Consider the following 18,255-nt stretch of genomic DNA (forward strand, 5'->3'; position numbering starts at 1 on the left):
CTGTCAGTGTTACTGGTGACAGCAGGTCATCTGTTAAGGCCACCACCCTCTCCTGTCGCTAATATGGTAATGTAGAGCTGCTGTAGATACGAGTTTCATAGAGATTTGAATGAATTACCACACACTATCTACTGTCTGTGATGTCAGCAGACCCTCAAGAAAGACAGATTGCCTCTGTGTGAAACATGCCGTTTAGACCAGGTTTTTTTGAATTTTTGATCTCTTAGCATGTCAGGATCCTCCTTAGTGAATTATAATAACAGCAATGCAAATCAATCTTGAAGTAATTAAGTCATATTATAGAGACAATGTTTAAAAAAAAAAATTGGATTTAATATTGTCACTGTACTCACACTATGGCACATTATATTATCTTTAGAATATTTACTTGACTGATAAGAGTAAAGTTAGGTGTATAAACCTTTAAAATAATAACAGACTTTTTTCCAATATTAACAACACCATTCTCTTTGTAAAGTGTTTAATTCTGAATTCCGCAATATGATGGTGACGCAGTCTTGTTTAAATTGGAAGTATGTTTTTTAAGTTTGTGTGAGTGACGTAGCTCAGCAGAGGGATTTTCTCAGGACAGTGCTAATGCTCGTGACGCGGCTTGTAGTAAAGCCTTTAGTGTCTGTGGGGTGAGACAGCACCTTAGCTGATTAGCCGTTTCTACATTCCTCAGATTCCGGAGGCATTCTTGACTCTTCTTGAAGAAATACATTCTTGGCAATTAGATAAGGATCTTACATTAGAACAGTGTCATGTTTCCTTCTAAATGAGTGGCTTTACCTGGAACTGTTTAGTGATGCTCCTTTCTATTCAATCTATTTTTGCCGACTGAAATTCATCTTAAACAGGTAATTCAGGGCTGATATTTTAAATAGTGTTATATATAGACCTATTCACGTTTTTGTCCGGCTTATCAGTGACATGCGTTCATTGCAAAAACATTTTATTCAACAATATAGTTGATTTTTAGGGACTTTTGCCAGCAACAGGATGGGATATGGCTTTCATTCGTTTGGCTCTATGTGAGCAAGATTTGAGATGGCACTGCAAAGTCAGTGTTATATAGTCCTGCAGGGTATATTCCCAGATGGGACCTACATATGGATTAGTTACTGATGTCTTCAAAGGGGGCGCTTGTCCTATAGCAGGGGTACCCAACCCTGCTCCTGGCGATCGACTGTCCTGCAAAGTTTAGCTCCAATCCTAATCAAACATAGTCAATCGCCAGGAACAGGGTTGGGAACCCCTGTCCTATAGCTTGAATGTGTAGCAACGTTTATTAATAAAGTATTAGGGCAGTTTTGATTTTTATTGAAACTTTCAGACATCTGCTTACAGAACTCTAGGTTTTAATTTGAGCAGTTATTCACTCAAAGGATACCTGAGACTTGGAAGGCAGTGTGTTATAGTAAGTGTTGCAGTTTTTTTGGCAGTAGTTCAGAGACTAAATAAATAGGCCACAACTGTGTTCATTTGTTTGGGAAGTTTGATCTGCTCTGCACATCCCAGGCTGTACATCTGTTCACATCTGGGAGTATATAAAGAGAAAGATAAGAAATAATGATTATGTGCACTTACTGTAACCGATTTGTCTCTTTACAGTGTTCCAGGAAAAGTGCCCTGCAGCTCCCTAATTTAATATTTAATATTATAATAATTTGTACCACATAATATGTTGTACATTTAGTGTTTGTAATGCCACTTGAAAGAAGAACAAATATCATCACCCAATTTTTTTAGGTTTCTGGTTTTCAGGCCTGTATTCATAATTGTTGCTTTCAATTTCAGTATTCATTGTAGAGCATCGTGTAGAATAACATTGTTTCTGTTGGTTTACATAAATTAGAGAAGAATGTCAATTCAGCTTTTAAGCTTCAAGTAGAATGCACAAGCAACATTAACATATCATAAAAGTAGTCTGTATGACTTATCGCCCATTATTCCAAGTGTTCTAAAATCGTACAGTAGCTTTGTGTTATTAACCATCCAATATTTAATTGATTATTCATGTCTTCCCCACTAGTGTGTGGCTGTATGCTTATTCACTCTTAATGAATCATTTGAGTTCCAGTTGAACTGGATATTACTATGTCTCTCATAAACTCAATAAAGTACCAAAGAAATCCAGGTTGGATTCCATTTAACATGTTTATTGCCTTGTGGTTGAGAATTGTTTCAATAAGTTCCATTTTAAGGAGTGTATCGATGTATACTATGAACACAGTAGTCAGTTTCAAACAAAGCAGCTTCCTGTTGGTTTGCGCAACATGATAATCTGCGTTTGTCACTTTCATTTAAAACTCCCAAATGCGAAGAATTCTATTGGAATGACTATTGGAAATGTAAAAAATTTGGATAACTCCGTATCATTGAGTGGCTTGAGGAAGTAATGGATGCGCCAATGTTTTTTTACATTGAGTCATTGGAGGATGGTGTTTAAATAGAATTTACTCTCAGCTTCCTCTGGAACAGTGTGATCACACATTGTTCTGCTCAGGTGTTTGTTGTTGGTAGGGGGAATTTAGTATGGAATGGCTGGAGGGTCTGAACTGTGACTATCTGCCCCACCCTCAACATGAGCCATCTATTTGTGTCAGGTATAAGTGGGTGGGTGGGGTTGCGTGTGTGTGTGTGTGTGTGTGTGTGTGTGACCTACATCTACAGCCATGCAGAAGTAATGCCGGTTGCATGTGGAACTGTGACATGCTGGATGTGATAAGAGCATGGCTGGAGCTTCTCATGGGACGAGTGTCTGAGAGTGGAAGGAAAGCAGACTGTCGCAAACACTCACACATAGAAGTCGGACGCTCTTTTTGCGAACAGTCATTGTCCGTGACACTGAGTCAGACACTGCTCTGAATGATTTTTTGTTTGTTTTTTTTGGCTTGAAGAAATGTTTAAATATTGTATTTTTAATACTTTTAAAATCTTAGGGGGCATTTACACAGAAAGAGTTCTTGTTTTTGCACTTTTTAGAACTTTATAGTGCATTATATATCACAATGCTCTTGTGAGATGACCTCAACAGTCAAAGGCATCAATAGAAAAATAACAGAAAAGCATGTTGTGTGTGAACATTTACTTACTCTGCTGATATCTTAATGCCACCCTTTTTTTACTTTATTAAATCAAGAATACACATTTAAACACAAGGAAGAATTTACAATTCTTATTCCTTAACAATTCCATTATTTATTCTTTCAGAGGAAAAAATCTTCAAAAATTAATGTATTTCCTTTAATACCTTTCGCGGTTATTCCAGATTTCGACATAGCAGATCAGAAATTTGATATACATTTGGCTCTTGAGGAATTCATTCGGGAATCAGGTTGTGCTGTATGCTTTTGTTTCCTGTTTATATCAACAGAAATGTTTGGCGCGAAAATGTGGTCCAGTTTTTGCATGCAATTTTTCAGTTTGAACCAAAGCAAAAAATTCAAGACTGCAGACAAGCTGAATGAAAATGCAAAATGTATTTTCTGATGGTAGGTATTGGTAATGCATATGGAGAAATAAATGTTGCATTGATTGCATGTTATGTTTGTAGTGGTCTGAAAAGACTTAAATGTTGATCTTACTGAACATTAGTTCATAGACAAGCGTCATTTATTTGAGAACTGGCCTACACTGGTTGCACTGTATGATTTATGGTGCTGCTGAATAGTAGGGCATGAAACACTGTTTAAATATTTCAGTATGGTGTTCTTCTGTCCGCATCAGTGGAAGAATGCACAACTATGAACTGTTAACGGAAACGAAAGTAGTAATAATCATTTGGTTCTGGTTCTTATTTTTTTATGTTCTGAAGAATAGAGACATAATGTGAAAAAAATCTGGCTGTGGATTGCAGCCAGAGATGGATTGTTGAGTTGTACTGTATCCATGCAGCTGTCATCACTACAGTGTGCTCCAGAACAAAGACACAGCAGGGACAACTAAATGTGACTTTGTTTCCCATGTGGCTTGAGAGGAGGAAGTAAAGGAGAAGGATTGAGCTAAAGGAATGAATTATTTTGTGTGTGAGGATCAAGGTTCTTAGAAGTTGGATGTTGACACATGCTGGTTTTATTGGATGGAGAAAGCAGAGATTAACTGGGAGTAGTACAAGGAAAATCAAGACTCAATGCAGGCCAGACATCACCTGCTTGTGCAACACCTAAAATGCCACATAATGAGTGTTTTTAATGAGAAGAGGATCTTCCTGGGTTCAATGCTAGTAGTTGTGCTTGTAGACTAAGTGTGTGTGTGTGTGAGTGTGTGTGTGTGTGTGTGTGTGTGTACTCCCGTTTCGTACCAGTGCTGTGTAAAAATAACGAGCCCTAACCGAGTGAATAGGGAAGGAGGGTGGAGTGGACCGAGTCTGAAACTCCGATGCACTCATCCTGTAGTCTGTGTTTTGTAGGTCAGTCTCTGCCTGTATGCACCGTGTGGTAGTTGAAGCAGCCGCTGTTAGGCACCGAATCCTTTGAAACCTTCTATTTTAAAGTTTAATGAAGTAGTTTAATATGTCTTACCTTTGCAGTCTGACTGATTTGATGGTGGTCACGGAAAGATGGAGAAAGGCTTACAGAATGTGAGTGTCAGTTCTTTAGTGTGTGTATTGTGTTTGTGACAGAGGGAGAAAGCCTGTTATAGCTTTAGGCGATAATACTGACCTGACCAGTGGAGCATGGGCATTACACAAAAACACACACACACACATGTGCTTACAAGCCTTCACTAACTATATGGTATTTTCTCTGATGAGGGATGAAGAGAACACAAAAATAGAAACCTATTCTCACACAGAATATTCTCATGGACTACTGTACATTTTATATTGCTATAATGTAGGTGGACTATATAAGCTACCAATGATAACAATGTTCATTTTTGTCTAAAAATATCCATCATTTTATACCAATTTTAATGGAAAATGTAAAAGTACTATAACACACGCTATAAATTTAACCAAGTTCACAAGTCAGTAAAAGCAACCGATATGCTCTGCATTTTTTTCATCATCAGCTAGTTTCAAGATCAAAGAACCAAACAGAAGAGAGAGTGGCATCAGCACTGGTAAGATAATAGTCTCACTACTTTTAATGAAGATGAATATATTGAGGATCTGCGATGCGGCAGTTTGCGCATCGACTTTCAGAAGAGATAATCAGCTCCTCCGTGGTGATCCACGTTGCAATAGTGCTGTCATATCTTGCTATAATATGTCATATGGCTTATAACATGCTCTCAGATGCAGTTACGCTTGCATCTCAGACCACTTCCTGAAGTGGTTTGAGTGATCGGATTTAAATCAGTCCCAAAAAGCGTTTCGGAGGGCACTTGCACTTGGTCTTTTCACAATTTAATAGCTATCCAATCAGAGAAAATCCATGAAGTGACAAGGTGTAAACAAGCCCTTTGATTCTAAAGGTTCTCCACATAGTTTACCAAATTTCACACCAGAGAGTAAACCGTCATGGTTTAGCAGTTCCACACAATCTGAGTACCGTATTTTTCGGACTATAAGTCGCACCTGAGTATAAATCGCATCAGTCCAAAAATACGTCATGATGAGGAAAAAAACATATAAGTCGCACTGGACTATAAATCGCATTTATTTAGAACCAAGCACCAAGAGAAAACATTACCGTCCACAGCCGCGAGAGGGCGCTCTATGTCTTCAGTGTAGACTACAGGAGCACTGAGCAGCATAGAGCGCCCTCTCGTGGCTGTAGATGGTAATGTTTTCTATTGGTTCATGTCTCTTAGTTCATTTCTCTTGGTTCGTGTCAAATTAATTTTGATAAATAAGTCGCACCTGACTATAAGTCGCAGGACCAGCCAGCCAAAATGCTTCATTTTGACAATGAAAGTAGTGATCAGGATATCACAGTTCAGTAAGGATGTCTGTTTTTGGACTGATTTGTGAAGTATTTGCTAGACTGAGTCCACCCTCAATGAATCAGTGAATCAGACTACACAGGTTGTGCTGTGGGGTTTTGCATGCAGTAGTATACAGAAGTGTTTCATTTAGGTTTTGTGTCATTTAGGTTAATTAAATGTCTAGTATATGGATCAGCAGGGTCTTCACGGATCACAAATACATCCCATTCTTTGGTTCATTACCCCCAGAAACCACAGCACGATCCCATTAAACACATGCTGTGTCTGAATACACACCTGCTAGTGTGTGAGAGATACTGAAGACAACCTGACAGCTTTATGACGGCTACTGAGTGTTTGGAAGCAGATTACATTCTACTGTCTCAGTGTTTATACTCTGATGGGATCCAAGCTTGGTATTAAGGTCAGTGTGTGTGTGTGTGTGTGTGTGTGTGTGTTTGGGTCTGAGAGAGGATAAATTAGAGCTGTGCCACATGCACGGAGGAAACCAGATGCTAAACAGTGGGAGGGAGTTTTGCAGCATTCTTAGTGAACCATTGTCATGATCATTAGCTAGAATTTAACATTGTGTCATGTTGTGCATGTGTGAGAGCTTGAGTAGCTGTTATCAGATGTGGGTTAGACAGCTGTGTGGGTACAGGTGAACGTGATCATGCTGATCACAGGGTTGAATCGGGCAGACTCAGTTCCTTGTCTTCCACCTGACCTCACAACACTTTGTTGTCAGTCAGCACTAATACACCTCTTCTTAAGATCATGAAGACAGTCAGAGGTCCAGATGTTGTCTCATAGCAGAATGAGGGGAAGACAAATGGAATGTCTCATGTAAAACAAGTTTTTCCACTTTTTTGTCTATAGAACTATAAAAAGTGTGCTGCAGAACAGTCAGATATTGTAATTGTATTTATATCACAAACCGTGTTCACAATAACAAATGACCACCCACGTTAAACTAGTATTTTATTATTCAGCAACATGTCCCACAATAATAAATGACAGTGTGAGTTATGCCAATAAATGAGTTTACCAATGAACACAGGACATTAGGAAACACAAATGACACAAGTAAGTTAAGTAGCAAGAACTTGAACATGATAATTTAAAGGTATTCTACATGTGAATACTGGTAAATTTGGATGCTTTTGTTTTAGTACTGTTTTTATAGTATTCAAGCATTTCAGATTTTGAATGATCTTTTATTTTTATATTTTCCAATTTAATTTTCAGTTTTTACAAATGTTTGTCAGTTTATGTATTTATTTTCAATTGTAGGAATTTCAGCTTTATTTTTCATTAATGAATAGCATGTTTTAATTAATATTTTTTTTTAATAGATGTGATTATGTACATTATGGCATGTAAAATAAACATCCCAAATGTAACTTTACTTTTATTTGTGCGCACTTACAATAAAACCGGAAGATTCGTGCTTTAGTAAAATAAAGCAAACAAACAGAATGCCCGTTCTCATCTATCTTTCCGTGAAATTGTTTGAGCGTTGCAACACTTTTATTTTAAATTCGTTATCTTAAGTCAGATATATTTTGCATATATATTTTGATTTATTAATTTGTTCCCTAAATTCACTTAAATCATGGACTATTTAAAGAACAACATTAATGAAATATGAACAGTTGCCACAAATTAATAAATCGTAGGAACAAATGAACAAGTTGTAGGAATGAATAGACTTTCTGTCCTGTGTTCCGCAACCCTGCAAAGCACACGATATGAAAGTTATCTGTTGAAATGACTTGGTTACTACATTTCTATTGCTTTCCATGTTGAAGAAGTTTGTTGTTTCTATTTCAATGTACTTTTAAAGTTTAAATCTTATTAAAAGCTTTATTTGTACATTATGAATGATGATGCATATATATACCGTCACCGTCACCCACAGCCACTCGTACGTGTTTTGCGCACGAGCCATACACAGCCAAACATTAAATAGGTTAACCGACCATCAATAGCTTTAAGCGATTACATCTCCTATCGACAATTAATCGATCATTGATTAATCGTTGACATCCCTAATCTGTACTATTGGTCATAATGCAATATCAGTCTATAAAAGAAAGTTACTTTTTGATGTAAGAAAAGAAAATATACCAACATTAACTGCTATAGTAGGATATGGTCCATTTAGATTGTTGAACGGCAAGACTTGACCTGTTGTAAGAAAATGTCCCTCACAGATGGAGCGTTTTTCAGTTGCTGTTTTGCATAGAAACTGCTGTTACTCGGCCCACTGCTTTACTCGGCTCTGGGATTTGAATGAGTTTTTTGCCCATCTGTCTGTCTGTGTGTCTGTGTGTGTGGGTGGTGTGATGGGTCATAGTGGAAAACTCTCTTTAGTTTTATTTATTTAATTTTTGTTTTTTGTTATGTCTTTTCCATGGGTGTTTGCTTGTTCTCTGTCCTGTTATCTGTGCGTAAAATGGAAAATAAAGGAAAAGAGGGACAGAGAGCCGAGATTTGGCCTGGGAATGTGAAACTGGAGGTGGGGGAAGCCCGTCTGGGTGTGCCAGCTGAGATTTGGCTGGCCAAAAGTTTGGAAAATAGATGTAGATGAGAAGAGAGCAAGACAGCTGTTCACATCTTCACCCTAGAAGAAACGTGTTGTAGCGTTCTAAAAACTAAAAACTTAGTTTTTAGTTTTTATACATAACTAAATATGTATATAAATTGTATTAGTAGTTACCTAAAATACAGTTTTTTTCATTAAATTTAACCTGCAATTACAAATAATTTACTATTATTTTGTTATCCATCCATCCTTACAGTATATCTATGTAGATAGTACCCTAGTTAACTTGTGCTTTGGATGATTAGTGTTGATCATTTTATAGAAGGTGGAGTATTCTTACTTCTGTGACCAAATGTTTGTGAGTTTGTTTTTTGCTGTTTTCATCATATAGCAAAGTAGAGGTTGTATCATCACTTTTATTTTACTGGGTCATTATGCACAAGCATTATAGCTTTTCAGCTCTGTCTCTTTTCTGATTGCACCACCAGGGCGCCACAGTTACCCAGCATTATGTCTGTCACCTCTACAGTGAAGGACAGCTGTGGTCTGCCACCTCTCATGCTCATGTTCTGCATCCCTATAAGTGTCTGCCAGTGCACCTGTGCCAAGGAATTAAGCCACATCTGCATGTTTTCCCAGAGTGTTAGTTGCAGCTGCATAGAACTGATAGCAGCACCCAAGCATTTCTGTGGCTCACATCCAGAAGCGGGATCAGAAGGAAGAACATCTTGTGTGGCGTTAGGAATTCACAGCTCTGCGTGTGGGAGAGCAGTTGGGGTATCTTTGATATTTTCTGCAGGTGTCACCTGTTCAGGCAGCCGATGATAATCATAGGAAAGGACAAGAGACAGTCAGCTTGAAAATACTTGCCATTTTCAATACAGAATCTAAGCTTACTGCAGCGTTCCACAATATTCTGTTAATCTTCATAACTTCTTGTGCATTATCAATGTCTCATCTTGCCTTTTGGTTTTGTGCACAGATATACAGGTATTTGATTCTAATTCATTTAGGTATAGTTTAATTATAATGTATGTTTTGTTTTCCTGTAAACAAAGCTCTGATTTTATCATGACAAATTACTTTTTATTAGAAAAACATGTTTTATTTTCATGCAGTATTTTTTTGTATTTTCTAAAAAGAACCAGCCCATAACAGTCAAACTACATTGGTCACATTGAATGTTTTTTGTTTTGCATGCAGCCTTCGAGGACAACTTTCTTGCTGTAACTTTCGGTGTTTCTTGCTGTAATTTTGTTTTCCCTGCATCAAATTCAGTACAGACTGCAAACTCACATTCACCACTCACGTTACATATTAGGTCCAAAATTTGTATTGCTGTTGTGCTGCTGAAGATGAGGTGCAGTGGTGGTCGATGGAGTCTAGTTTAAAAGGCTAGAAATTTTTTTCAATTTTGTACAAGATTTAATGGGAAGTGTCAGTCCCCAGGTTTGAGGATGGGGATGGCCTTTGGCCTGTAAGTGTAAGCAAAGGCCATGGGTTTACTGTGTCTAGGCAGATATTGCTCACTGCATGTGTTTTTGTTCACCTTCTGAAGAGGTCACATCCTCTTTGAAGTTACACTCAGGTTATTCCTGCTTGTACAGGTGAGAGTTATGTCTGTAAATTCCCTTCTCTGTCATCATGCTCCTTTAAATCCTGCCAATGAGCTCATTTTCTGTGCATTACTTCCCAAAGGGGCACTGGCTTTCCACTGAGCCAAGCATTTCTGCCACCATCCATCCTGTAGCTCTTTTTTTCTTTCCTCCCGTCCTTGGCTTGTGTCTCTATCTGCTTTCCTTGCTCAGTTCTGGATCTGTGCCTGTTAGATTATGGTCACAGTGACCCTGATTACTCACTAGCAGAAGATGTCTTGATGTCTGCCCGCTCACTATCAGTGCTTGCAATGGCCCCTTCTGTACAAGAAGCATTTCCAGTGGACGACTTTTAAAGTGCTTTTATGACTCTCATGAATGATTTACTTGCTTTTTCAGAAGCATCTTTGCAGTCTGTGCCTTTTGCAAACATTTCTCATTTGCGATATTATTAAGAAGTTTGTCTGTGAGATCTGCAACATCTCTCATGCGCGCCGCGGAGGCTGTCTGTCAGTCACAAACACACAACAAGAACGAGCGCGGGGCACACACACGAATAACAGTACGAAAACTCACGCTTAATAATAAACAGTGACGATGGCGGAGAGAGCAAAACGTTCCAAAGTGTGGTTATACTTCACTAGCGTTAGGGTGACCAGATGATATTATTCAAAGATCAACAGTCTGTCATTAGTCTTTAGTGTGCCACAAAAAACAACAACATTAAAATCATGAACTCAAATGTCAATGTAAAAAGAAAAAAAAACAATGACTGTTGTAACAGTGCGTAAATCAGACCTTTCTGTAATGCTAACGCTAATGAGTTTAAAGTTTTGTTAGCACTTTATGAATACCACTGTGACAAGTATGTATTTTTGTAATATATCTAATTTTGTCATTTTGGTTACATTTATTTAACCAAAAGTTTTTTTTTTATCAAAGAGGGACACACAATTTTATTTTTTATTTATATTTTAATTTATTTTGAAGGTGCATTGTGTCACTGGTAAGTTATTAGAAAACAGATAAGCTACATTTTCACTGTTTACAATGGCAGTGCCTGCCATCTCGTTTACAAGCATGTTTTGAGGCTTGTTTCCTGTTACACTTATGCACAAAGGGGAAATTTAGATTAAACTGCATAAGTGAAAATCAGAACAAAATAAAGAGTACATTTGTTTTGAGAAATTTCTTTGTTGGTTGTAGTTTGTTTTTAAATAGAAAAAAAAAGCCATATTTTTAAACCATATCGCCCCGGCCCTACTAGAAAATCTTCTTTATTCTCTCCTCTTGACCCAAACTCTTCTTGGGTCGTTTGGTTGGTCCGTACGCTTACGTTTATGGGGGCTGTCCTTGTTGACAGAACCAGCAGCAGACCGTAAACAGTAATTATGTTCCATAAGTAAGTAACACAATCCACCATAAAACGTGCAAGAAGTAAATAAGGAACTGCTTGAAGCAAACTAGTGGAAGTAGACACTACTTCCGCATTTGTCCACGACACTGTTGTCAAGTGGTTTCTACGTCAGTAAAGGCTGTAACAAAGGGTATCTAACGTCATTGTTTAGAATGGGAATTTTCAGATAATTTACAAGAAGTTGAAAAAGTTAGAGATATTGTTAGTAATCAGCTGGACAAAATATATAACACTAGTCTAGTGGTTTTTGGATATTTTACTGCAAATATCTTACATATTGTACCTTTAAGATACAGCTGGCTTCATACCCTGGTTGCCCTCCATGAGGTGTCAATCAACAGCGTGCGCAAAACCACACACCACAATTGATAGCAAACAGCTGGCAAACGCAAACACTCAGTGTGACTGATTGATGAGGATGAATTCATAAACATTTACAAATCCACCGCCTGGATTTTGCCGAGCATCCGAAGAAAAAGACATCCCACACTCAGATGGAAAAAAGCCAGATAATGATGGGACCCGATAACAGAATTGTGGGGGATGGGCTTATTGTGGAGGGTGTTCGAGTGCAGTTTCAATGACCCAAGACCATTTCCTCTCTGGACGGGGCTCTTACAATTAACTGAAGGATTGCCCTGCCTCCCTTCTCTTCTCCGGGTGCTGCCGAGTGACTCTTGAGGCTGGTGTTATCCACTGTTTGTTTGGCTATTGTTTAGCTGACAATAGGCCAGATCAACGACTGCAGGCGGTCAACTGATGAAAGTCTCGCTTTTGGCAGAATCTGTGAAACAAGAAGTCAGCTGGAACTGTGGCGTGTGGCGCATGTGTGCGGGGCAGGGCTTATTAAGCAAACATGAATATTCATAGTGGCTTCATCCACCGTTTGATGTTGTACATTCAAGTTTTGTTATTTTTATCAACATATATTTAAAAAAATTGACATTTCTGTTTAAGATATTTATTTACTTAGTTTAATTTTACGGACCATAAAAAGAATAAAAAGAACAAATGACCTGTCTACAAGGCATTGCAAGTTACTGAGGGCTTTCCCAAATGTTCTGATGTTTATCTTGGAGTCTGTATGTAAAATAACCCGTCAGGCGAGTTATTCGGGAAGCACGTAAACACATAGTCTCACACAGAAGAGAAAGCATCCTCTCTGTGAACAGAATTGTCTTGACTTGAGTCTTGACCGTGAACACGGTTAACATCTCATTGAGATGATGAAGATGGCCTTAATTACTTTGATTGAAACTAATCAGTGGGCTCTTGGTTCGAAGAGTCTCATTGGCAACACCGTTTGATATGGGGGATGCTTAATTGCGAATGCGTGAAGAAGGGAGTTGCTTATTTGCATATGGTAGAGAATGTTTATTATTTGGGTATTTGAGTGAAATTATATTTTCGCTTATGTACAAACAGCAGTGATCTCTTGTGACCCCTTTGTTGAGAGCACGATGAGAAATGAATAGCAGCCTGCAGGGTGAGGGGGAAGAATGAATGGGTGGTTATGGGTTTGATGCCATTTATGAGAAGCCAGTGACTATTTGTCATCGTCAGTCTCTCGTTAACCCACCGTCAGACACACACACCTCCCCCCACTGCCTTCTGAAGCACGAGCTGCCCTCAGGATATGGGGCCCGACCCTCACCCACACAATGCACAATGCATGAGTGTATACGCATCTCATTATGTGTTCAGCATGTAGTAAAATTTATAATGTTACTCTGCACACCGAGCAATTACATTTTTGTATAATTATTTCATTAATTTGAGAGTCAAGGTTTGGCCTGATACCCCAGCAGGGGTCTGTCATCGCCCAACCTGCTGTTACTGATACGTTCTGTCTCGGCTCACTTTCATACTTTTTTTTTTTTTAATCCCATTTTCTGTTTCTTTATTGTGTAATTGTTAAAACGGGTTTCTTTATCCCTGGATCTAAATATGTACAGTATCTATGAGTATACATATAACCATGTATACTTAGTATATGGTATGTAAAAAGCAGTTTGTCAAGCAAATAGTATGTGACGCATGTGAGTTTTTGTCCCATCTATTCATTTATTCAAAAAATGCTGAAAATGCATACAGTGAGTACGTGTTGTCTTTTTGTAATTTAAATCTATTCATATATTATTTGAGGGCTTAAAGTTTCATATCAGTGTGATACACCTGGCCTGATATCATAATGTAGAAAATAAAAATCCAATTTGCTTTGGCACAATTGTTTTTTTTTTTTTTTTGGAAAATGCATATTTTAACAAGCATTCTTGTTCATATTTGCAAAAAAATTTTTTTCTGACAAATCAAAATCGTGTGATGCAACCAACATGAAAAACCTGCAGGCACTCATGAATTTCCAAGTCAGTAAGTGTTTTAAAATACCCTAGTAAATTTGGATATTAATATAAAATATTAATAGAATAAGAATTTTTATGACAAGGTTATTAACTAATTAATTATACATGTCATAAAAAATGTGTATGTTTGAACACTTATACATGCATTCAAGGAATAAGAAAATTGCATAACATTTTACTTGGATATAGCACTTGATTTTTATTGTCATTTAATTGGCTGGATAGAGATGGTTAGTACAACTTAGCAAACGTGTTTTAATCAAGGTTTTTGGAAGAATTTTTCGGAAGAATTCTATATAATAGTATTTATCATTCTTATTTAGCATTGATCCATGTCTGAATATGCAGTGTTTATGTACTTTAGTTGAACAATATCTTTATGATCAACTCCATCTGCTGAGGTTCTTGTGTTGGACCATAGTCTCCTCACTCCTCCACCTGTTTTGTCCTGACTGGCTGAAAGTGAAGCCGTCTCTGAGACAAGGACGAGAGGCGCTCTGTGTTTAAGTGTGCATCTGAGAAGGATGTTTCGGATTGCCATTGTTGCATTTCTTGGAAAACCCCATCTTGTAGCGCCTCCCCTCACCTCTTCACCTCACTCAAGGAAGCGAAAAAAAATAAACAGGCATGGATAATGGCACTCTTACAAACAATCTGTTCCTTCAGTCCCTGTGAGTGTGATTGTTCTTGACAGCAGTGTGTCTGTTCTTGATGATTAATGCCACGGCTGCACTGATTTGTTTTAGAGCCTGTAGGCATTGTTGTTTTCTGGGCATTAATTCCTTGCCTGTCTAAAATGAAGAAAAGGACATTACATTTTCTTTTGCTTCATGTTTTTTTAATTTTCATCTCTTTCATTAGTGTCCTCTCCTGCTCATATTGCTTTCATCTTGCCATTAGACACCGCAGGCTGGCACAGAGCAGTGGCGCGGAAATGGTGCCTGGCATCTTTGCCCTGCTTACAGACCTTCCCATCAGCCTCTCAGATTCCTGCCATGACTGTGGTTTGTATTAATGCTCTTATTGAGTGATGACACACAGAAACCCATAGGAGTGCATGTACTGTAAGCAGTTTATTGTGAGGTTTATACGTTGTCGGGACAGGTGGTTATGGACTTTTGTAATCATTTTGCACAGTTTTGACAAACTGAAGCTGTTAGTTATGGTCACTGAAATGGTAAAGTCTATACATTTTTAAATGAATTGAAATCAATCAGTAGCTGCGTTTATATTACCCTTCAAACTGTGCTAATTAAAATTGTGAATTGAAAATACGCCTAATGGAAATGTTTAAATTTTTGTAAAAGTTTTTACGCTCGCATGAGGTGGTTTTCAGGCATTTTGAAAAAGGAATATTTTGCCAATCTGCATTGGAAACGTTTTTTCCACATTTACAGGTCACATGGTGTGTGAAAAAAGTCATATGATCATTCTTCAATGTACTATAACCTCCAAGAAACACTTCATACTGTACATTGCCGCTCTCCAGTGTAAGGGTCTTTCCCTACCATTAATGCTTGGAGAATTAACACTGCACACGTCTGTGGTGCAGTGTGGCTCTGATACGGCCACTGAAGCTGACTGCTGCTACTCTATTCAATGCTTGTGTTTATTCCACCCGTGCCACGCACATTTCTGAAGCGGCTTCCTATGACACCTCCTATGAATAAATATACCATATTTTAAGTCGCACTTTTTTTCATGGTTTGGATGGTCCTGCGACTTAGTCAGTTGGGACTTATTTATAAAAATTAATTTGACATGAACCAAGAGAAATGAACCAAGAGAAAACATGACCGTCTACAGCCACGAGAGGGCGCTCTATGCTGCTCAGTGCTCCTGTAGCTTACACTAAGCAGCGTAGAGCGCCCTCTCGTGGCTGTAGATGGTAATGTCTTTCTCTTGGTTCTTGGGTCTAAATAAACGCGACTTATACTCAAGTGTGACTTATAGTCCGAAAACTGTTGCCATAACTTATTGCGAGAGGCAAAAGGTTACGTTTTAGTTGCATGACATTGGTTACTGGAAATGGTGTAATTTTGCAATACTTTTTTTAATATCGCCAAAGTAGAATGAAAACCCATCTAGTTAAGAAGGAGAACTTTTGCAGTGATGAAAATCTCACAGAGGTGAAATGCCTGTGCTTTTGGAAGTTAAGTTCAGTGATTTCCTGCTATTTTTTTTGTAATGGTTGTCTCTTTCTTTTTTTCGGCTTCAAAAATTAATATTGAGATTTATCGCTGTCTGTATCGCTGATGTTTTTCGTGACAAGTTGTCTTAAGAAATTCCTCTGAAATTTGATTAGTGCAGATTTACCTGACCCTAATCAGTTGTGTTTCTCGTTTACGCGAGACATGTTCTCATCTCGCGAAAAAAGCACAGATATTAATTGATTCATTGTAAAAATCCAACCTCACATTTGGACTGTTTGTCATCACGGATGATTTCTGATTTTTTTCTGATTTGCCATCACATTCACGGGCAACAGACATATTGTGATTAATTTAAATCCACAGAAATATTATACACTATTAAAAGTATTGCGTTTATTTTAATACTGACCCCAAACTTTACATTGGACGAATGTTTCTTGTTGAATGAATAAATGTAAATAGAAAATAATGAAGCAGCTAATGTAGACCTAATGGAGCCTTTTTTTCCACTCTTTTCATGATTAAAATTGTAATTGAAATCTTGATTCTTTTTTCAATTAATGGTGCTGCCAGACCAGGGTCCAAAACCTCAACGCTTCTGCCAGTTTAAATGACACCGAGGTGGAAGCTCATGTGTGTGGTCGGATCCAAAGGCTGCAAGACAACAACACCTCTGTGGAAACAGCACACCGCCAAGTTGGACCGCTGTTGTGTGTACCCCAGTGGTGCATCAGACCTGCAGTGGTCTTGTTTTTGAGCCGCAACACCTCAGTGGGTTGTTTGGATCCTGCCATGTGTCCTTTCTGTCTTTTCTTCAGCTGCTTCTGTCTGCTTCCTGACATTGCGGTGGAGCCTATGTACACATTTGTCTGCCTTGTTGTGAGCCCCACAAGTGTTGAGTTTGATTATGGACATTTACAGCTGCTAAACCTTCAATAACACTGCTGTGTCTCATTACGTTTTACATTTTCTTTGTTTTGTCCAGGAAACCCTTTTGATCTTGTTGTGTTAAATAGCACTCCACTTGACAGTTTAATTATAATGTGAATTGCAGCATACGGTTCGATCTCGCTGTAAGGAATGTTATTTCCAGATCGTTCTACATACGAGGACATTCCAACTACGTTTACAGGGCTGACTGGTTTGTTTTGTCTTGTGCATCTTGCTTTTGCATTCTCCCATTGTCATTCTGCCACTGCTTCTTGTTTTTTATCCATTGTCTTGCTTTCAGTCAAAACAATGAGGGGTGGTGGAGAAAGTGCTATGTGCATGCCTCGTTTATCAAGCGCTCATCAGATCTTCTGCAGTAATGGCACACTGACTGTGTCAGCTGTAATGATATCTTGACTGTAACTATGAAAATAGTCTTTGGTGCGTTAAACGTGGGTGGCTTCTTTTCCCCTTAAGATTAGGAGAGAGATGCAGCATTCTTGTGCTGAAGGGCTGAAATTTTATTGTACATAAGTCTGTTGAAAATGTATGGTCGTATTAAAAGATCTCTGACCTCTACTTCAAAAGTTACTCTTAATTAAGACTTGTGTGGGTTGAGTTTTGGTCATCTTTTGACAGAAGCATATGTCGGTTTTATTTTGGCATTCTCTGACTTCTGTGAGACTGAGATCTGTGTAGATTGTGTGCAAAAACATGAAGCACTTTTAGAGTAAATTTACATGTCTGGCTCCAGTCGTTCCCTTAAATTTGTAAATCGAAAACAAATTGAATGAATATGTGATCTCAGAGTGGTATACAGATATGATCACCCAGATGCATGAAGTTTTTTTAATAAATATCTCTGATAATTGCGAAGTTGTTATTATGGAGTGTTTACGTGATATTGTAGTACATTACAAAACAGGTTTAAATACAATTTATTTTTTTGCACATAATATAGTTGAAGTAGAGGATTCCAAAATTTCAAAAAGAACATTGAACTACACTCTTAAAAATAAAGGTGCTTTAAAAGGTTCTTCACAGCGATGCCAAAGAATAACCATTTTTGGTTCCACGAAGAACTTTTCATTTAAAGGATCTTCAGAGAACCATTTCTATCTTACCTTTTAATGAAACTTCTTTTGCCACAAAGAACCTTTTGTGAAACAGAAAGGTTCTTCAGAAGTTAAAGGTTCATGGAAACCATCTATGCCTTCTATGGCATCGTGAATCACCTTTATTTTTAAAGAGTGCATTTAAGAAACTAATGAAAATGTAAATAAGAGCACAAAAAAAGAAACTTTAAAAATGTTAATATATAAATATAAAGTGTAATGGAAGCTCAAAAGTGCAGGATTGATGTGTGAAATCC

General features: G+C 37.9%; 1 protein-coding gene across 5 annotated transcripts in view; it reads left to right on the forward strand.

Annotated features, from left to right (window-relative positions):
• The window catches only part of agap1 (ArfGAP with GTPase domain, ankyrin repeat and PH domain 1), a 184,740-nt gene that overhangs the window by 54,599 nt on the left and 111,886 nt on the right, over positions 1-18,255 (forward strand). The window lies entirely within an intron of this gene.

This window comes from Carassius auratus, chromosome 6, assembly GCF_003368295.1.
Source record: "Carassius auratus strain Wakin chromosome 6, ASM336829v1, whole genome shotgun sequence".
Taxonomy (NCBI): Eukaryota; Metazoa; Chordata; class Actinopteri; order Cypriniformes; family Cyprinidae; genus Carassius; species Carassius auratus.